Source organism: Magnolia sinica, chromosome 8 (assembly GCF_029962835.1).
Source record: "Magnolia sinica isolate HGM2019 chromosome 8, MsV1, whole genome shotgun sequence".
Classification (NCBI taxonomy): Eukaryota; Viridiplantae; Streptophyta; class Magnoliopsida; order Magnoliales; family Magnoliaceae; genus Magnolia; species Magnolia sinica.
Window position 1 is genome coordinate 75,290,329 of NC_080580.1, and position 23,081 is coordinate 75,313,409.

Consider the following 23,081-nt stretch of genomic DNA (forward strand, 5'->3'; position numbering starts at 1 on the left):
CGTTGCTAAAAATATTATTAGCAACAGTTTTTGTTCATCAATAAAAGTTAGGACGAGAATTTACGGAGATAAATTACAACACTTTTGGCGATGGTTTTTATTCGTCGGTAAAAGTCAGGGAGAAATTTTCCTTGTTAAAGTTTACAACACTTTTGGCGACGACCCTTTTCGTCGCTAAAACTATTATTGGCGATGGTTTTGTTTCGTCGGTAAAAGGGAGGGCGAAAATTTTCTAATATAAAATTACAACACTTTTGGCGATGAATATTTCCGTCGCTAAAAATATTATTGGCAACGGTTTTGGTTCATCAGTAAAAGTCGAGGCAAAAATTTTCTAATATAAAATTACAACACTTTTGGCGACGAACATTTTCGTCGTTAAAAATATTATTGGTGACGGTTTTAGTTCGTCAGTAAAAGTCAGGGCAAATTTTTCCAAGTAAAAATTTACAACACTTTTGGCGACGAACATTTTCGTCGTTAAAAATATTATTGGCGATGGTTTTGGTTCGTCGGTAAAAGTCAGGGCGAAAATTTTCTAAAATAAAATTACAACACTTTTGACGACGAACATTTTCATCGCTAAAAATATTATTTGCGATGGTTTTGGTTTGTCGGTAAAAGTCAGGGCGAAACTTTTCTAATATAAAATTACAACACTTTTGGCGATGAAAATTTTCGTCGCTAAAGGTGGCGTTTAGCTAGAAAATTAATTTCGTCGCTAAAAGAAAATATCTCGATTTTTTTTTTGTTTTTTCAAAAATTCAAAACACCCTTTAGCGACGAAAATTTTTGTCGCTAAAACTCTTAGCAAGAGAATTTTCACAATAGCGGGAGAATTACATTTACCAATGAAAATTTTGGTCGGTAAAAGTGACTTTTAGCTACGAATTTGCAATTTCATCGCTAAAAGTAAACTTTTAGCGATGAAAATTATTTTCATTGCTAAAGTCATTTTTAGCGAAGGAAAAAAGTTTCATCGCTAAAAACCCTCTTTCTTATAGTGTCAGTCTGATAAGAAATGTCAATCTCCTAAAAGAAGTTCTCCCCTGAGAGATGAGTCCAAGAAAGAAACTCTCTATCTAAAATACAATTCAGGCCCAAAGAAAGTTGTATCAAAATGGGCTGTGAAGAAAAAATAAACTATTTAGTAATTCATACAACTTTCAAGGCTCGTAGTAATGCTAGATGGTATTTGGATAGTAGTTTCTCTAAACACATGATAAGTGATAGGATCCAATTTTGTCATTACAATGATTTTGATGGTGGTTCGGTCACTTTTGGAGATGATAACACCGCTCAGATTGTCAAGCAAGTGATCAAGCCTAAATAGTGCATATTTATCATATCAATTACATTAGTTTTTATACATTCAAGTGCTAAGTTGATTTACTAACATAAGTTTTGTACATGCGAGGAAATTCGAAAGACAAAGATGAAATCGTTCTTAAAAGGAGGATTAAAAGCTTAAAGACTAATCAAGTGAAAAGTTGGATGTTTGGAGGGTAGTATTGAATAATTCATATGCCAAAGATCTAAGAAAATAAAGTACAGAGGATGGAGATGGGACGAAAAAATCACATAACCTGATAACATAAATAATAGATTGTTCAGTCCAACCCGAGATTAGTTCAATTCGCTTGAAAGTACCCAGAAGAGTCTATCAAGAAATTGTGATTTTCAGACCTAATTTGGCTACAACCGAACTTAATTCAGCTTAATATTTTGGTGTGACCGAATGAGGGTTTGTTCAGACATGCGGGAGACAGAGACTTCAGATGAATTTTAAGAAAATTTGGCTTTAACTAAGAGACAAATTCGGTGCGACCGAAGGTTATCATCGGTGCGACCGAAGCATAACAAAGTGTGAAAATTTGAAATGGGTCCAAAGTTGATGCGAATTTGGTCTATTTAAGGAGGTGTTGTAAGCTATTTAGATACAAATTAATTAGGGTTTAAGAGAGACCAAGGGGTAACAGAGGTTCATCAGAATTGTCCTTCCTCCTTAATCCTTTGATTTTAGTTTGTTTTTCTAGTTTTTCTTTTGTTTTTGTTTAAAATGTTATTTAAGTTTGTCTAATTACTTAACTAAGGTTAATGGGTAAACCTTTTGATGAATATTTGATCTTTAATTCATTTTCAATGAAATTTTTAGGTTATCTATGTTGAATTGTGATTGGATATGATTGAATTCTTAGATTGGGGAAGGAATCAATTTGTAAAGTCGATGATCTATTGTCACCTTCGGTCAAATTGGATTCTTTGAATTCCCTGCGATGTGATTACCTAAGTTTTCATGAGAGATCAAGCCTATCATGATTCTAATCTATGTTTGATGTTTATGAATAATAATATTATTTTATCTTCTGATTATAATGAATTGGAATCCAGTTCTAATTGAGTGATCAACTCAAGAAGGCAAATTAAGTTAAAATTCCATTAATTGGGGATTCCTAGATCTTTGGCCATTTTTATTAATTGTTTTAAACCCTTCTACTTTGTTAAATAAAAAACTTAGACAAAATCAATTACTTTTAAGTGTGTTCTCACCAACGTTCATGTGGATCGATCTCGTTCTCACCAAGTTATTATTCCATCGTATCCCTACACTTAGGGTTGTCGACCCTTGGGTTCAATCAATTTTTTAGCGCCATTTCTAGAAACAATTGTGCTAAGAATACCTAGATTTAGATTAGGTCTTGTTTCTAGCTCTAACTTAGGAATTACTTTTTAGTGCTTTGATTTTTTAATTACTAGGTTAGGTTTTCACAGAATTTTTAGAACACTAATAGTTTTCCATGTTCAGATTTACAAAATTCTCTAGCCTTAATTCTTCTAAATTTGTAATCTTTATACCCATTCTTCTAATTACTTTTTATATCTCTAAATTCCTTTCTAATTGCCTAAGAATAGTTTTTTTCTTTTTCTTTTTTTTGGTTTTACAATATGATTCAATTCTTAGAATTAGAACTTATTTTTTCGCCCTTAGTTCATGCCCTAGTAGGTAAGGGACCATACATTGTGACTTCTAGGCAAAAGATGTTTACTTGATGGGGTTTTCATCCACCATCGAGTTAAAAAATATCTGAGTACACTTTAATCATCTCAATCCATGGCCACCAGTGCTCCAAACATGCCTGAGCAAAGGCCACACTTTGATGAGAATATGCTTGAAACTGAACAAAGTTTTGATGAGATTATTTTAGGAATACGCCATCAGATAGGACATCACGTGATGAGAACAAGACATATTACATTCCCCCGGTTAGAACTTTAAGTGATTACCTACAATAATTAAACAATCTTGCATGGTTTTTCTGGTTAATATAGGTAATTTGGATTTCAAACCAGGAGTGATCCAACTCTTTCCCAAATTCCATGGACTTGACTCAAAAAGTCCATATGTACCTCTCAAGGAATTCAATGAGATTGTAGGAACCTTGCATTACAACATCTCTTAAGACGTCATTATTTCCCTTCTCTCTAACTCAGAGAGCCAAGTCATGGCTCCATTCACTAAGACCGTGCTTAATAGGCACATGGGTTGAGATGACCCAAAAGTTCCTTAAAAAGTTCTTTCCAGTTCATGAAACCAATACATTAAGGCGCACCATCATGATTTTCTCCTAAAGGGAATTCTTTCAATGTTGGGAGAGATTCAATGAACTTTTTCTCGCATACCCACACCATGGTTATGAAATTTGGCAAGTAATCAGTTTCTTCTATAATATACTCAAGTAGAATATGCACCAATTTATTGAGATGATGTGCAATGCTAAGTTCATGACTAAGGATTTAGAAGAGGCATGTGATTACCTTGATAAGTTGGCTAAGAATGCACAATCATGGGACACAATCAACAAATCAAGTAATTCCAATTCTGCTCCTAAAGAGAAAGGGGGAATATATGCCATCAAGGAGGAGGATGATGTGAATGCCAAGATTGGAGTTCTCACTCAAAAAGTTGAGGCCATGAAACTAAGGTGGATGTGATCCAACCCACCAATGCAATTATTGAGAGTGCTTATGGCATATGTGAGAGTGAGGCACACCTTACAATGGATTGTCCTATAATCCTAGCTTTTCATAATATGTTACAAGCTTAAGTAAATGGCATGAATGCCTATCAACACCCATTTAATGCATCAAATTCTAACAGATATAATCCTAACTAATGCATGAAGCCCACCCCAAGGACCTCCCTTGCGCCTTAAACCACATCACAAGTACAACTACAAAAGATGACCCTTGAGGACACGTTAGAAGCATTCATACAAGGGCAAATGCAATTCAATCAGACCACCATGCAGGCCATAAATGATTTCAAAAGTTTAGTTTGAAGGATTGAATTACACTTGACTATTAGGGAGAAAGGAACCTTTTCGGCCCAACCCTAACCTAACCTAAAAGGATAATACAAAGTGAGTAATTTGAATCCTCTTAACCCACATGTGGAACAAGCCAAGTCAATCATCACTCTTAGAACTGGAAAGAAAATTGACAAAACTATCCCAATGAAGGTCGACATGCTTAAGGATTTAGAAAAATCCAAGGATAATGTGGACCAAGCCGTGCTACGCATGACAAAGAGCCGGTGTATGACTGCCAGTGCATGACTACATATGCCTATGGCTTTGTTTTCTCAAAGCCTAGTCTCATCAAAACGCCCATCTAAGAATCAGAACATCTTTGAGATTTTCTAATGGGTCAAAATGAACATTCCCTTGCTTGATGCAATTAAGAAAATTCTATTCTATGCCAAGTTTCTTAAGGACCTTTCACGATTAAACATAAATTCAATGTGTAAAAGAAAGCTTTTTTTCGGAACAAGTGAGTGGATTATTTTTAAAAAAATGCTCCCTAAGATATAAAGACTCAGCTAGCCTTGCAACGTCATATATCATAGGGAAATTTTGAAATGAACAAGCCTTGCTAGACTTGGGGGCAAGCGTTAACCTCATCCCTTACTCAGTGTACAAACAATTAGGGCTTAGTGAATTAAAACCCACCAAGACGACCCTATAAGTTACCAACCGATCTAGTTGTATACTGAGAGGGGTGGTTAAGGACATGCTAGTCCAAGTTGATAAGTTCTACTACCCAGTAGACTTTATTGTCTTGGACACAGCTGGTTATAAGTGCTAGCTTTCAAATTCTTGTCATCCTAGGACTCCCATTCCTGGCCACTTTAAATACAATAATCAACTGTTGGAATGCAGTGATGAAGATGTCATTTAGGAGGATGACATTGAAGGTGAACGTGTTTAATCTCTACAAATAACCAAGGGATGTAGATGAGATCCACGAGGTAAATATGATCGACACGCTCGTAGATGAGGAGCTTATATTGACTACAATCCTCAACCCCTTAGAAGCTTGTATTGCTCACTTTATGAATTATGATGATCACATGATATTGGATATAATGAATGCTTTGTTAGATTCTGAGCTAGTACTTGAAACTAACCGATGGAGGCCATGCTTTTAAAAATTGTTCCTCATGGACTCAAAGCCTTTACCGTCTAGCATCAAGCCACCAAAGCTTGACATAAAACCATTGCTAGCCAAGCTAAAATATATTTATTTGGGTAAAAAAGATACATATCTAGTCGTGATTTTTCCCATTTGAATGTTGCTGATTACAACCAAACATGAGGGATTTGGGAAAGATGGAGGTGTTGAAACTATCAGATATGGGTATCATCTACCCTATATTCGATAGTCAATGGTTGAATCCAACTAAGGTGGTGCCCAAAAAGTCTAGAATTATCATTGTAGCTAATGCTAACAATGAACTCATGCCAACTAAAGTTACCACTAGTTGGAGAATGTGTATTGATTATATAAAGTTGAATACCGTCATAAGGAAAGACCACTTTTCCGTACCTTTTGTTGATCAAATTTTAGAGAGATTGGTCGGTCATTCATACTATTGCTTCCTAGACGGGTACTTGGGCTACAATCAAATTGAGATAACCCCTGAAGACCAGGAGACACTACAAGAAAACTACAATCACATGCCCCTTTGACACATTTGCTTACCAAAGGATATTATTTAGACAATGTAATGCTCCTGCGACATTCCAGAGATGCATGCCCAATATTTTTTCAGATATGATTGAGCATTTTTTAGAAGTGTTCATGGACTACTTTTTTTTGAAGTACTTTTGATAAGTGCTTCAAGCAGTACTTGAATATGGTTTTGACAAGGTGTGAAGAGAAAAACCTATTTTGAATTGGGAAACGAGTCACTTCATGATTCAAAAGGAAATTTGAAAGATGAGCTATCGATGTCCTAGAGGGGCCAGTATTTGCTCAACCAAAAAGAATATAAGGATTTAATGTATTTAAGGAAATGAAAACCCTAATGCTACAAATTCAATTTTCTTGATTTCTTAAGTGGAGTATAAATTACTCTCTATAATGTATTTGAGATCAGCTTGAGAAAGGGAATTGAATAAGCTAAAATGAATTTTATAAATACCACACAACTAACTTGATGAGGACTTGAGCTTCTCTCTTACTTATAGACGATTGTTGAGTGAATTTCATTGTAGTTTAGAATGAGAGAAGGTTCACATGAAGTATTTGGTCGATCATTCCATATCCATTCTTGCTTTATCATAATTTTGATTTTTAATTTAGTCAAGTTCTAAATAAAGTTCAACCATATTAACCAATATATGTTCTTCTTCCCCTGACTATGGTATTACCAGCCTTAATCGAGTTGGAGAGTACTTCATCTGAGATTCATCCCATGCAGTGGCTAACTATCTTCTCTTTGCTGCATGTTGCATTTGCCAGCATCGGTGCTAATAATTTGATGTTTTTGCCTCCAGATGTGCTTCGGTCTGTTTGACCATAGGCTTAGGCCTCATACTTGTTTTTCTATCCTTTTGCTCAGTAGCTTAAACCATTCGAATTCGAAGAACATTATTTTTTATCATGGTTAAACCAACCTTTAAGGATTAATGGTTGTCATATTGATCTTCACATTAGATGAAAATGGATTAGTATCAATCAACATCAACTCTTTTTCTTTTGAAGGAAACTTTAGCAACTCTTGATTGATGTTGTCTTGAATAACATTCCTCAAACAACACATTTGTTAGTGAAATATAGCCGAATTCCATGCCATTTACAGTAATTAATTTTCTTCAATTCCTCGACAGTTAGAATCTTATGGTTAATAGGAATTTTAATAAAATTTTCATCTAACATGATATCAAAGATTTCGTCATCACAAATAATATCAAAGGTGTATGTTCTTTGAACTTTTTCATTAGAAGATATTGATGGCTCTATTTTAACTAATACCAAGCATATGAATGGCTATTTAGATACTACTTTAGCTTTTATAACATTATAATTAGGGTCATAATAATATATTCTTATTGACGAATTCTTTCGTCGCATTGACTCTTAGAGCAAAGCCTCATACTGAGACACTTCTGTAGTTAAATCATAGAAATATATGAATTTCATCCAAATAAACTTCTCAAGCTAACTAAATAAATTTTACTTCGATCATAACTACCTTGCATTGGATTTTTACACTCTTAAACCGAGCAATATAATTTTCGACTGATTCTCCTACCAATTGCCGAAGACGAAAAGATTGGCCATAGAAATTTATGCCTTTATTGAAGAATTGAGCATGAAACTTTTCTTCTATTTCTTGCCAATTCTGTATGAAATTTGGTAACAAATTGGAATACCAAGTGAAAGCTACTCCAGTAAGTGAATGACCAAATTGTTGTAATTTATAATATTCCTTATTAGCCAACTCTCCAAATTGTATGGTAAAACGACTTGTGTTATACCGTCGATGGATCTATATCACCTGTAAACAATGTAAAGTTAGGTCAATAATTCCTCAACAATGGATATTTCCAGTTGATCTACTTAGGATATAGCTTAAGATAAACTTAAGTAGTAGATTAGTTGAGAACTTGGCCTATACTTCCTAAACTAATTGAACAATTTAATTAGCTTCTAATATTATTTTATAGCAAATAGAGGTATTTCTTGACTAACCTGATATTGTTTTTTATTACAAGGTTAATTTCTAGGCACAAGTTGCCCCTTAGGTATCCTTTGATTCTTAGCTTTAAGGATTAAGTTCATATTCTCATGTTCATGATGCTTGAAATCTACTAGTGGTGGTGAATTTCGCACGTTTTGGACAAGAATATGTTCAAGACATCTAAAATCCACCGATATCAGTGAATTTCGACATCCTGGATTGGAAGAGATAAGAATAGGTAGTGTATTTTATTGTAAAGGAAGTGTCTATAGCACTGGCTGGGCTAGTAGTATAGGGGTTAAATTCCTAATAGAACAAGTATTGTTTTGTTGCTGAGGTGCAATGGGTACTCTTTCGATAAACAAAGCCACCAACCAATTTATGCTCTCGGTATGGCCGGCCATACACCTATTAAAGGCTTCAATTTGAGCTTGTGAGTGTTCAGCCTGAACTCGCAACAATTCTATGATGTGCTAAATGCCCCTTTTGCACATTAAATATCCCGACTGACATAATCTCAAGAATTTCAACTTAAGATGACAAGGGTTTGTCTAGGCTTGGTGGAATAGGCATATGTGAGACTTGAACTTAGTTCCCATGTGTGTGTGTGTGGGTGTGAGTATGCATCTCGTTCATTTTGGTCTCGCAGTCTTACCGGTCGAATCTCGGCAACCCACAACCCTTGGATAGTGTTTGCGGTCATCCTTGAGTCCAGTGATGTTGACCCGACTTGGATCAACCTGAGACCTATACTATATGTTCGCATTCTCGTTGTGGTTCCAACAATGCATCTTGTGCATTCATCCGACTTATAGATCAAAAGTAATGAGCATTTCATCATGTAGCCCACTTTTTGAACAAAAAAAACATATGGACCACTTTCATGACACAACTTCCCATGCACACCATACACACGCACACTATACAATTGCATGGAATTGACACCACCCATTCTAGACACCACCCAAACCTAGTCTAAGTATAGCAACTTTGTTATTGTCAACATAGGCCATCATTTGCTTTCTTACAAAATAATCATTACCTCCCTACAAATCCTCACTTTCTCTCTTCTCATTCTCTCATTTCCTCTCACATTTATAAATCCTCCAGCTCCTTCTTCCCTCTTTTCCAACCCATTTTCTTCCCATCTCCCCTCCATCTCACTATCATAAACCCATCTTGGCCATAGAATCACAACCCTTAGAGCTTGAGGTTCTTAGTGATGGTAGAAGCTTGAAGATCCAAGAGGTGTCTTGCTGATTTATTTTTCACTTTTAATCCTTATATTTCTTCTTGTGTGGATCATATGGGACCTACTAATCCATAGTAGTGATCCCATTTGACCCATGGATGTGGCCCTTGGGCCTATCCTACATGCATGTCACGATACATGATGGGGCCATTCTCCATGGACCCCATCATGATGTATTTCATGATCATCTCCATCTTAAGGTCATATAGACCTTAAAGACCATGTTAGGATGACGTCTCAACCATCTATTGTAAATATAAACCATGCATGGGATAGTTTTATGGTTGCATGTATAATCAGGGTAGTGGTATGGGTGTGATTGAATCTTGGGAGGGCCCATTAGTGGCAGGGCCCTACCCCCATGGCCGATCCTTCATTTTTCTGATATTAGTATTCTGATCATGTATGTGTGGCCCACCTTATGGACCAATCAAAAATTCAGACCATCCATGGAGGTTGGACATCCATGGTGGTCCATCCTTAGACATGTGGCCCCAAATCCACTTAAATGGGGCACATGTAAGGGGTTTATGATGATGAGGAAGGTGTGGATATTTTTGGGACCCACTGTGGTGATCCACAACATGATTTTAATGGGTTAAATCCCTTCTTATATGGTGTTTATATTCAATTTCTTTCATGTACAGGTTGCTGTTCAAATCTGTCTGAACAGATTTTGGGCCAACTTGGGGCTAGGATTTGGGGCTTTGGGTGGGGAATTGTATAATAAGTGAAATATGATTTTTAAATATGGGTATGCCACCTATAAACATGCCAATTCCAACCCCAATTGACCTCATTTAAGTCCCCAAAAGGATGGGCCAATATGGGAATTTGCTGAAATTTCTGCTGTAATTCCAGTAAGGTTGCAATTTGGAAATATAAAATTATAAAATAGTTTCTGATCAAGTGGACCCCTATGGTGGTACCCCCCTTCTACTACATATATGAGAGAATGTTTAAATTTAATTTTCCCAATTTTTGGACATCCAGGGCCCAATCCATTGGTTGCTCAATCATGGTCTATCCAAAATTCTGCACTTAGCAGAATTTCTGGACAATCTGTAATTTCGAATTTAATTAAAATATTTTTGGGTATCTAAAAATTATGAAAATTCACATAAAGGTAGTCCACCCATTGTGGGACCCTCCTACAAAAGTTTGGGACCAATGGGCACCTGTGCACATTGGGGCACGGGCTGGACTGGCCCACTACATTGGGATGTTCAGATTAGGTAGTATCTTAGGACAGATTGTTTTCTTAAAATAAATTAAACTATTTGTAGTTGTCCAAAATCATAAATTTTTGTAGGGGTGTGGTCTACCCTTTTTAATACCCACCTACAAATTTTTGGGGCCAATGGAACCCTGTGCACATAGTGCCAAGGGTTGGACCGGTCCACCACGTTGGGACGTCCAGAACAACCAGATTTTCTGGATAGACTATTTCATTTAAAGAAATTAAAATACTTTTGAGTATTAAAAAAAATCATAAAATTTTGTGAAGTCTGACCCACCTATGGAAGTACCAACCTGCAAAATTTCAAGGCCAATGGGCCTCTGTACCATCCGTGGTGTGGCCTGGAGTGGCCTACTAGTTTGGGACACCCAGGCTGGGGTATCCAGCCTTGGCTGGCCGTTCAGGCCACTTTGTGGGCCCACCTTAATGAATTGCATATCCCACCATTCATCCATGTGGGGTCCATAGGGGACTTGAACATTCTCCCCTTTATTAGCATTCAATTAGGGCCCTTTGGTTGAGTTTTTAGGCTATATACCCAGGCCCATAAAGCTATCTATGCATGGGATGTCCCTGCCTTGTGCTACTAGGCCTGCATTCCAATGGCATGACCCACTTGAATATGTGTTGTATATCTCCCTCTCATCTGGTGGGACCCACAGTGTTATGTGTGGGCCATCAGGGATCAAATATTCTATAAAATGACTTTTATTGTTGGATTCCAACCAACCCAGAAAATAGGTGGGTTGGAATCTGGCAAAGGGCCTAATATTGTTACCCATAAGAGTTTATTCTGGGGCAGCATGGCCCACCAAATTTGAGGGTGGATTAATCTATTATTTTTCCATTCTTCCTTTAGTATTTTTAGGTTTAATTAGGGCCCATCTGAGGCCCACCCAAGTTGGGTTTTATGTGGATCATTGTATGTGGTTAATTGCTTGTTTCTTAGGCCTTTTGGATTGGGACTTTCTAGATAGGTCCATTGACCTTTGGACCTATACTCTTCTACCTATTTTGATAGGTTTGTGGGCTATAATATGCAAGTAGTTGGAACCCTTGGTTGCCCACCAAATTAACCTTGTACTTGGGCTAAGATGAGAGGCCCAACTCACTTGTGTTAAGTGTGAAATTTGCCCATATGGTTAGACTACTGGGTTGCCCATTAGGCCCACCATGATGAGTGGATTTATGACCCTTATGGTTGGGCCCAAACCTTGCTTAAGGGCTTACCATGCTACTTAAGTATTGGGCTTAGTGTATAGCCCACTAGGCTATGGATTGCTTAGGCCTTGGGCCTTATTTCATTCTCGAGTAGTGGCGAGCTACCTCTTGGAAACCAGTTGAGGTTAGATGTCCTCCTGAGTGATCCTAAGGTAGGCCCATAGGTTTCTCTATGGATGGTTAAAGGTCCACTATAAACCCTAGGCTCTTTATTTAAGGCTAAATATGGATGTATGTGGAGCCTACCTCAATATATGTTGGTCCAGGTCATTCAAGCCTTAGATCGCTTGATCATGGAAGCACTCTCTGCCTTGGGTTACTGCTGGACTCACAATCTATTAGCAGGCCCACTTGATCTTTTCATGATATATACATACTCTCCATCTGGTGGGATCCCCCAGTGAGTATAATTGACCTTCATGAGATTATTTCCACATATTTAACTAATTTCTGGACCTTAGCAGATTCAAGAAGTCAAACGGGCCAAAAGTTTATCAAAGGGCCTTAAATGTAACATTTTATGGTTAAAACTTTATTTGGCTATGGGGCCCACCATATTGAGAACTTGTGTACGTATTGTATGCTTATGTTTTCTTATAATCTTTGGACTTAATCAGTGCATTCTTTTGGGTCACCTTTAGTGATAAAATGAGGACCCCATCTTAGTTTAGATTTTTGGGGCATTTCATGTGCCCAAAGTGGGTTGGGACATCCCAGCTTGGCTCAGCCATATATTGGGCCAACTTCCACCATTTTGATGGACTTGTGGACTGAGATAAGGATAGTATTGGGCCCTTGGTTACCCACTTAAATTGCTAGTTATTGGGCTAATGTAGTGGGGTACATTTCATCCAAACTTAAACTTATTTTTAGCCCGTATATTATTCATGCGGGCTGCCTACCAAGTCCAACTTAATACATGGATTCTATGGCCATTGGGAATTGACCCTTGGGCCTTAATTCCCTTCTAGAGCCCATGTTGTTAAAAGTAGTATTATATCTTTTATGGCCTATTATGAGGAATATATGCATATGGTTACCTTTATTTTTATCTTAAATGTAGGCCTTTGGCCTTCTATCCATATAGTTCATGGTTGATATGCCTTTTTGGGGAATAGTTGTTAAATGTCCCCATTATAGTCCCTCTAGGGCTGGTTGTATTTAAGAGTGATTGGATACTCATCTTAGACTCTTGCTAGGCTCATTTCTATATTACTTAGACCTGTAGCTTTTATACTTAGTCTCGTGGGCTACCCCAGGTAAATGGGCCCCCATTAGAAGTTGGATTCCTTAAGGATATTGTCTAAGTACCTAGTCTTGGTTCCTTCTTGGATAGGAGGAATGTAATATACATTGTATATCGCCATATAGTGTGATTAAATTCATCCTCATGACCCATGTACATCATTGTATGCTTGGTGGACACTATGTGTGTGTGTGGTCATATTGTGCCATTGGGCATTGCATGTTACCTTCCCTAAGGGACATGGTATCTCCTCTTAAGCACGTTGGATGCTTGTTGAGGGTCAAATATTGCATATCAGACCCAGTTATTACCTAGATTTATGAACATGGTACCGTTTAATAACCCATTTTAATCATGTTTATGTTGCAAGGGTGTATTCACGAGCCTGGACTGGGAAAAGATACTAAAAGCATGTATTTAACAGTCTGAAGTCACCAAGGCAAGCGACAGACCCTAGGAGACCAAGATCGACAGAATTACACGCCAGGGATCCACGAAAATCGAGAAACTAAAGCTCAAGCGGCCTGAAAGTCAGCCAGAATGCAAGATCACGGGGTTCCCACCATCCGTTCAGTTCAAAACTTCATATATGGCCTGCAGACCCTAAATAAACCGTACATGTCAAATTTCAGTAGTTGGATCATCATGGAAGTGGTCCAATGGTCAGATCAGCCCATGAATGTGTGATTTGGGGCCAACCTGAGATCTGGATATGCTTCAAAGTTGGTCTCGCCCCATTTTATGAGGTGACACAACAGATGGTCGGAGTAGATTTCTCGGAATCATCACCGTAGACCCACCTGTGTTGAGTGTACATCGTGCACTATTGCACCAGCCATGCATGGTAACGGAGCTTCAGTCAAGCTAATCCTTGACCGAAGTTTTCTTCCTTCTTCAAGACAGTACGCAGGCCGTCCGCTGGGAAGTTTTGTGGCCCACTTACATCCATCATACGGGAGATCTGGACCGTCCATCAGAACTCTATAGGTCCACTAACCGAGACCTAGGTGGAAGCTTTTCAAGAAGCAGCGAGGATCTAATTTCACCTATCCGAACGCAAGACGGATGACAGAGCAGAAAGTCTGGTGGACCGCATCAAAAGCAACCCAAAAGCATCCATTTCTAACCGAAATTCTGAGAGGAATCCGGTGGACGGAGTGGATTTCTCAAAACAAAATCGTAGTGGTCCCCACCATCAGAACAGTGTAAGAGGCGTTCGTAGGCCCCTATTTCGCGCGTCCGCGAGTTCCGGATGTTCCGGAATCATGTGGGCCACTATCTTTGATCGGATGGATGATCCAAACCATCCATCGTGTAGCTCGTTAAAATATTCCCCAAGGGACGTTGCTTCTTTGCAAAGAAAGCAAAGGAAGTGGGAGTGTCGGTGCTGTTTCTGTGGCTGTGTAAACAGTTTCTGCGACGCAGTTATAGTTGCTGGTTGTGAAGTTCTCCTGACGGACTCCAGTAGTGTCGGTTCTCTAATTCGACCTCTCCACCGCCCTTTGAAGGATATAAAGAGAGACGAAAGGAGGACGTGGAGGGGGAGCTTAGCTTTTTGCTGGACGTCGGGGAGGGAGAAAGAGAAACAGGGAAGGAACGTAGGGAGGAAAAGAAAAGAAAAAAAGGTTTTTTCTTTTGGACAAGAGTCTGCTGGATCGAGAAAAAGCTGAGGAGTGCTCGGTGGCTGGAGAGAGAGCTGCACGGGAACAGAGGGAGAGAGGTTGGCTGCTGGACGTGGGAGAAAGAAAAAAAAAGAACAGAAGAAAAGAAAAGAAAAACATGGAAGGAGTAGGGCGGGGCGCAAGCAGAGGCTGACCTGGTTCTTCTTCTTCTTCTTCTTCTTCTTTTTAATTGGAGCTTAGCCCATTCATGGGTGGCTAAACCTCTTAGCTAGGGCTAAGAGGTGAAGCCTGTAGCGAGATGGGAGATTCTACTTTGAGCCTTTAAAGTTCATAAACTGAATTTGATTTAGTTGATTATTAAAGAAATATTTTTTTCTTAGTCTTTAATGGTCTATTGTGACTGAAATTACAATGGGTTTGCAATGGCTTTGAATATTTCTTTCCCATTTTTATGTTTATGAAGTCAGGAAGCCCTGTTGTTCATCATTGTTCCATGGGCATGGTAGGATGACAGTACCCTTCCTGATCTTCATACATTGTTGGTTGGTTGGTAATTAGTTTAATTCTGTTGTTTACTTTGTCTCCTGGGCATGGTTTGGTGATGGAATCCATTCTAATTCATATACCTTTCATCTCTTGAAAACTATATCAAAGGAAGTCTAGTTGAAACTCCATGATTTTCGAAGCAGGCATAAGATCTCCCTGATCTCTACAAGTGGATCCTCTGAATCCCTAGTTTCTTTCCTCTGAATTCCTTGAAGTTTTAGATAATTATTCCACAATTATTCCTTAAAATTCTATTTGGTTAGATCACATCTTAGTCTAGTTCTAGTTCCACTTGGTTTCAAATAACGTACAGGTATCAGTCCTTGTGGATTCGACCTCGATCTTACCGAGTTTATTACTACATCACAACCCTGCACTTGGGGTGTGAACAAGTTTTTGGCGCCGTTGTCGGGGACTGACGGTTACGATTCTCTGAAATTAATTGGTTTTAGGATTAGTTTAAGATTAGAATTTTACTAACCTTAGTTTTTTTTTTTAATTTTTAGTTCAAAACTAACTTGTTTCCTGTTTTGTAGGATCCCGACGTAAACTTCTGAATTGGTAATTCCTTTCTAATTTATCTATTTTTCCTATTTTTAGAATTAAGGTTTAAATCTTAGAAATTTTCTAACCCTAGTATTTCTCTATTTGTAGGAAATAGTTTATTTTTAGAAACTTTCCTCTTTTGTTTTTAGAAACTAGGTTAGTTATTTCCCTTTTTAGAGATTAACCCTCTATTTTTCTTTTCTAGCAACTTTCTAATTCTAACTCTTTTAGAATCTAATTTTGTTTCCTAATTTTCTACTCATAGAATTTTTGTTTAGAAACTAACTTTCCTATTGTGTAGGCCTTTAAGATAGAAATTTATAATTCGGTAAGTTCTTTCTCTCCACTTTCTATTTTTCATATCTCTTTTTAATTTACTTTCTAGTTTAGGACTTTCTTCCTTTTTAATGATTTTCTAATTCTAGACATTCTCTTTCGAACTGACTTGTTTGTTTTCTTTTACAGGTCCTTAACTTAGGGGCTTCAATTTGGTAATTTCTTTTCAACTCTCCTTCTCTTTCGTTCTAGATTTTCTTTTCCTTTCTTAGGATTAGGTTTTGAATTTAATTGAGGGCTGTGAGTGTTTCATGCCCAAGTGGGCCCGTGACAACACTCGACGTCTCTTGACTGAAGGAGGATTGGTTGAAGGGTTGACTATCCATCGCAGGACTAGACACCACTCGAAATCCCCTGAGTTAATTGAAGTTATGGCTGAAGACCAACCTCCTCTACTTCCACCCAGGGTGGAGGATACCCAAGCTGAGAATGAAGTGCAACAGGCACCCCCGCCTCGTACTTTACGAGATTATCTACAACCGGCGGGAGTGAGTAGCCCTCATGCATGATTTTCCCTGAAAACACATGACAAATGGACATCAAGCCAGGAGTTATCCAACTCCTTCCCAAATTCCATGGACTTGAATCAGAAAGTCCATATTTACATTTGAAAGAGTTCGATGAGATTATAGCTGCATTATGTTTTCCTAATGTATCTGAGGATACAATCAGGCTGAAACTCTTTCCTTTTTCCTTAAAAGAGAAATCTAAGACGTGGTTACATTCACTGCGTCCTAGATCTATTGGCACATGAAACGACATACAGAGAGAATTTATAAAAAAATTCTTCCCACATCATAAAATGATTACCCTCGGAAAAGCAATCATGAACTTTGCCCAAAAGGAAGATGAAACATTCTTCCAATGTTGGGAAAGGTTCAAAGATTTGGTCAGTTCATGCCCACAACACGGATTTGAAACGTGGCACATTACAAATTTTTTCTACGATGGACTGACATCTTCCATGCGCCAAATGGTCGAGACAATGTGTAATGGAGAGTTCATTAATAAAGATGTCGACGAGGTATGGGACTACCTAGACAGTCTGGCTGAAAAAACACAATCTTGGGACTATTACCCAAAATCAAACACCACGTCTAGGCCAACTCAATTAAAGGAGAAAGGTGGATTACATCTTTTGAAAGAAGAGGATGATCTCAAGTGTAAAGTAACTACGCTCATTAGGAAAGTTGAGGCCATGGAAGGAAAGAAGGATAAGGTTAATGAAATTGTTTGCAGCATCTGTGATTGCAACATTCATACAACTGAAAATTGTCCTACAATACCCGCCTTTCGAGGAGTGTTGAATGAACAAGCTAATGCTGTAAACAACTATCAAAGACATTTTATTGGACCTAACTCCGATACATACAATCCTAGTTGGAAAAATCATCCAAACTTTAGTTGGAGGAATGGACAAACAGCTACTCCTCGAAGTTTCTTCAATCAAAATCCAAATCAAGCGAAACCGGTTCAAAATTCCATACAAGAGCTGGCTCAGGCAATGCGGGGAATTACAGATTTTATGCAAAAGATAGATTCTCGTATGACGGTTATAGAAAAGAGGATGCTTCCTGCACAACCTCTCCCCAATCCTAAACCGCAGTACGAGATCAATGATCGCAGCTCTTCAAATCAGATGGGGCATGCTAAATCCATCACCACTTTTAGGAGTGGAAAGATCATTGACAAAACTCTTCCGGTTAGGCCCGAAAAGCCTCAAGAACCAGAAGAGAACAACAATGATGGATCTAGTGATGCCCCACAAAAATTAGAACCGAAACTTCTCGAGAGGCCAGTTGCTCCATTCTCCCAACGGTTGGTTTCACCAAAACCTCTCCCTAACTCTCAGGATATTCTAGAGGTGTTGAAACAAGTGAAAGTCAACATTCCTCTACTTGATGTCGTGAAACAGATACCTTCATATGCCAAATTCCTGAAAGACTTATGCACGACTAAACGACGATAAAGTATTTAAAAGAAAATCTTCTTGATTGAGAAAGTGAGTGCCATCCTGAAGCAAGACGTGCCGTAGAAATTCAAGGATCCCAGTAGCCCAACCATATCATGTGTAATTGGGAACCATCGAATTGATCACGCACTTCTTGACTTAGGAGCGAGCGTCAATCTGATTCCCTACTCGGTATACAAACAGTTAGGTTTGGGTGAATTAAAACCCACCCTAACCACACTACAACTTGCTGATCGCTCTGTTCGTGTACCAAGAGGGATAATCGAGGATGTGTTGGTTCAAGTTGATAGATTTTACTACCCTGTAGATTTTATCATCCTGGACATCGAACCCATCAATAACATAAGCACTCAGATCCCCGTCATTCTTGGCCGCCCATTCCTTGCCACTTCAAATGCAATTATCAATTGTAGGAATGGTGTCATGACTATGTCTTTTGGGAATATGACATTGGAGTCAAACATCTTTTTCAATAACGGCAGAAACTTAGAGGAGGATGACGATTTCCATGACATTAACATGATTGACTCTTTCGTGGAAGATACGACACCTCAAACCTTATCCTCTGACTCTCTAGAGACGTGCCTGGCCCACTCCCATGATTTTGATGATGACATGATTAGGGAGACGTGTGCCTTGCTTGATACTGCACCGGTACTTGAAGTTAACCGGTGGAGGTCACAATTTGAAGAATTGCCATAAACTGATGTAGTGAATCTACCGTCTAACCTCAAGCCGCCGAAGCTTGACTTAAAATCTTTACCCTCTGATTTGAAATATGCCTATTTAGGTCAAGATGAGACGTACCCGGTGGTGATCTCTGCTCACCTAGAGAAAGAACAGGAGAGTATGCTCATTTCTACTCTCATTGAGCACAAAGGAGCCCTGGGATGGACGATAGCGGACCTCAAGGGAATCGATCCCTCAATTTGTACTCACCACTTATATCTGGAGGATAATGCAAAAATCGCTCGGCAACCATAACGTAGACTAAATCCAAACATGAAAGAAGTAGTTAAGGCCGAGGTTCTTAAACTATTGGACGTGGGTATCATATACCCTATATCCGATAGTCAATGGGTGAGTCCAACTCAAGTGGTCCCTAAGAAGTCTGGAATCACTATCGTGGCTAATGCTAATAATGAACTCGTGCCAACTAGAGTCACTACTGGTTGGAGAATGTGCATTGACTACAGAAAGTTGAATACCGTCACGAGGAAAGACCACTTTCCTTTACCATTCATTGATCAGATCCTGGAAAGGTTAGCTGGTCATTCCTATTACAGTTTCCTTGACGGGTATTCGGGCTATAACCAGATAGAGATAGCTCCTGAAGACCAGGAAAAGACCACATTTACATGTCCCTATGGCACCTTTGCTTATCGAAGGATGCCATTCAGACTATGTAATGCCCCTGCCACCTTTCAGCGATGTATGCTTAGTATCTTTTCTGATATGGTGGGGCAATATCTCGAGGTCTACATGGATGATTTCTCTATTTATGGTCCATCTTTCAGCAAGTGCTTGGAAAGTCTTAAATGTGTGCTGAAAAGATATGAAGAAAAGAACTTGGTACTTAATTGGGAGAAGTGCCATTTTATGGTTCAGAAGGGAATTGTCCTTGGGCATATCATCTCGTCCAAGGGAATCGAGGTAGATAAGGCAAAATAGATCTTATCTTTGACCTACCTCCACCCAAGAATATCAGAGACGTGCGATCCTTCTTAAGACACACAAGATTTTACAGGCGATTCATAAAGGACTTTAGTCTCCTCTCTCGTCCCTTATGTAATCTTCTTCAAAAGGATGCTCCGTACGAGTGGACTGAGAAATGCTAGGAAGCTTTCACCAAGCTTAAGGGCACGTTAACCACTGCACCTATCATGCAGCCACCCGACTGGAGCCTTCCTTTTGAGCTTATGTGCGACGCTTCTGATTATGCTCTTGGGGCGGTCCTAGGCCAGAGAAAAGATAAGAGGCCCTACGTCATTCATTACACAAGTAGAACTTTAAATTCTGCCCAAGTGAATTACTTGACTACGGAAAAGGAACTCTTAGCTGTAGTGTTCGCCTTGGACAAATTTAGGTCCTACTTGATCGGATCCAAGATCATTATCTACATAGATCATGCGGCACTGAAATATCTTCTTTCTAAGAATGATTCTAAGCCCCGCTTGATACGATGGATCCTTCTACTCTAAGAATTTGATTTGAAAATTAAAGATAAAAAGGGAGTAGAAAACGTTGTGGCCGATCACCTTTCTCGCCTTCATACCTCTGATTCCCTTGAGACGACTCATATCAACGACATGTTCCCTGATGAACAACTGTTCAGAGTCTCCCATTCACCTTGGTTTGCTGATATTGCTAATTATCTTGCTACAGGTGCCATACCAACACAGTGGACTGCGCAAGATAAGAAGAAATTTTTCACCGAGGTGCGCAACTTTTTTTGGGATGATCCTTATTTATTAAAATATTGCCCAGACCAAATTCTAAGGAGATGTGTACCAGACGATGAGCATCAGAGCGTCATCTCCTTCTGTCACTCACAGGCCTGTGGTGGTCACTTTTCTGCTAAAAAGACCACGGCCAAGATTCTGTAGTGTGGCTTTTACTGGCCCACTATGTTTAGGGACACTCATGAGTTTTGCAAAGCTTGTGAGCGTTGTCAGAAATTGGGAGCATTGTCACGTCGAAATATGATGCCTTTGAATCCCATCCTTATTATTGAAGCATTTGATTACTGGGGCATCGATTTCATGGGACCATTCCCCCAATCGTTTGGAAATCTGTATATTTTGCTCACCGTGGATTATGTCACCAAATGGGTCGAAGCAATTTCGTGTCGAACTAATGATCATCGCACGATCATTAAATTCCTAAAAAAAAACATCCTTTCTCGATTTGGAACACCTCGAGCCATCATTAGTGATGGGGGCTCACACTTTTGTAATAGACCATTCGAGAGCTTAATGAAGAAATACGGTATCTCTCATAAGGTGAGCACCCCATACCATCCACAGACAAGTGGACAAGCTGAGATTTCCAATAGGGAGATTAAACACATTTTGGAGAAAACGGTTAACCCAAATCGTAAGGATTGGTTAATCCGATTGACCGATGCCTTATGGGCATACCGTACTGCCTTTAAAACCCCTATTGGAATGTCTCCCTTTAGACTTGTCTATGGGAAAGCTTGTCACTTGCCTGTGGAATTGGAACATAAAGCGTACTGGGCGATCAAAAATCTAAATTTCAATCTGGACAACGCTGGCTCGCTACGCAAACTTCAATTGAATGAACTTGAGGAAATCCGGAATGATGCATACGATAATTCGAGAATTTACAAGGACAAGATGAAAGCATTTCATGACCAACACATTTTGTAAAAATCATTCATGCCTAGTCAAAAGGTCATTTTGTACAATTCTCGATTACATCTCTTTCTGGGTAAGCTTCGATCTCGTTGGACCGACCCTTACATTGTTGTTACTGTTTTTCCTCATGGGGCCGTTGAGATAAGAGACCCCGACAATGGCAAGGAGTTTAAAGTCAATGGACATCGATTGAAACCATTTGTCGAGGAATTTGATTCAGAGGACATGTCCATGCCCCTGACTACTCCTGTTTACCAGGATTGATCTCCTAGTCTGATGGAGGTACGGGTAAGTTTTTCGCTTTCATAGGACTAGGGTAGTTGCTTTATTTGTCTGGCTGAAGATGGTAAACTTAGCACTCCTGGGAGGCAACCCAGCTCTTCATTTCATTAGTTAGTTCAATATTTGTGGGTAACATTATTGCAAACCCTCATGAGACTACAACTCGTCCACTAAGATCAACCTAGGGGTTTAAAGGCTTGTTGCATATGCTAAATGCAATCGAGCGCACCTGCGAAAGTGGTATAGTAGGATTTTGTCTTTACTTTTGTTGGTTTCTCTCTTATACTGACCCCCTTTTACGTAAATATCTATGGAAAGCCTCTTGATTCTTTTGTTCAGGTATTATCTTCCCATCACTTCTCATTTACTTATTTTGTCCCATATGCATTGCATACTTATTTCTTTTACATTGAGGACAATGTAGATTTTAGGTTGGGGGTGGGAGATTAGGTTTCCTAATCAGTATTTTCTTAGTCTTGAGCAGAAATTGTGAAAATTTTTAAATTTTTCTAGAATTTCATATGAATTCAAAGCGATTTTGACGGCCATCTTGGATTTAGAATTACAAGATAAGTGATGTTGGAATTGGTGACTCTTGGATTCAACTATTTGTTAGATTTCACAGTTAAGTTAGAACGATTAATCCATGATTAGAAGTTTTAAACATTGATTGAGTCATAATTTTACATGTCACATCTCGCTTACACATTAAGGTTTCATTCGATATTGAAGGATTAATTTGGTGATCACTAAACTTGAAAGGAACCAACCTGAGAAATTGAAAAGATTGGGCGAATGGTTTTCACCATAGGTTTGCTCCCTACGGGTGAAGGTTTGATTCCCCAAGGTTGACATTCAAAAAAAACTTTTTGGCAACTGGTCTTTACCATAGGTTTACTCCCTATAGGTGTAGATTCAATTCTCCTCCTTGACTGTATTTTTAAAAAGTTGACATAGTGTGAAATTCATCAAAAGCTGGAAGAATGAATCAACCTTTGGTTTAGGTGTTGGTTATCATGAATTCTATTGTGGTTACCAATGATATCCTGAAATAGAGGAGTGAAATTTAATGGTGTTAAGCTGAGATTACACTATACACTCATGAAACTCAATATTTAGAATCATTCTAATTAATGGATTAATATTTGAGCTTGATTATGAAGTTTGCTGTGAACTTGATTTCAGGAGAAAGTAATGCCAACATTCATGAATCTGAGAATTCTCATATCTGGATTATTCTGCAAAAATCACTCAAGTTTATGGAAATTGTTCTGTAATTCTCAACTTACTCTTCGCATATCTTGCTCGGGACTAGCAAGATGCTGGTTGGGGGTTGTGTTGAGGGTCAAATATTGCATATCAGACCCAGTTATTACCTAGATTTATGAACATGGTACCGTTTAATAACCCAT

The 23,081-nt window shown here is 38.7% G+C and overlaps 1 non-coding gene across 1 annotated transcript; it reads right to left on the reverse strand.

Annotated features, from left to right (window-relative positions):
• Nucleotides 1-16,843: 16,843 nt before the first annotated feature.
• Nucleotides 16,844-16,950, reverse strand: LOC131254678 (small nucleolar RNA R71). The gene has a single exon (XR_009175799.1). It is a non-coding gene; the product is annotated as a small nucleolar RNA R71 (small nucleolar RNA).
• Nucleotides 16,951-23,081: the final 6,131 nt, after the last annotated feature.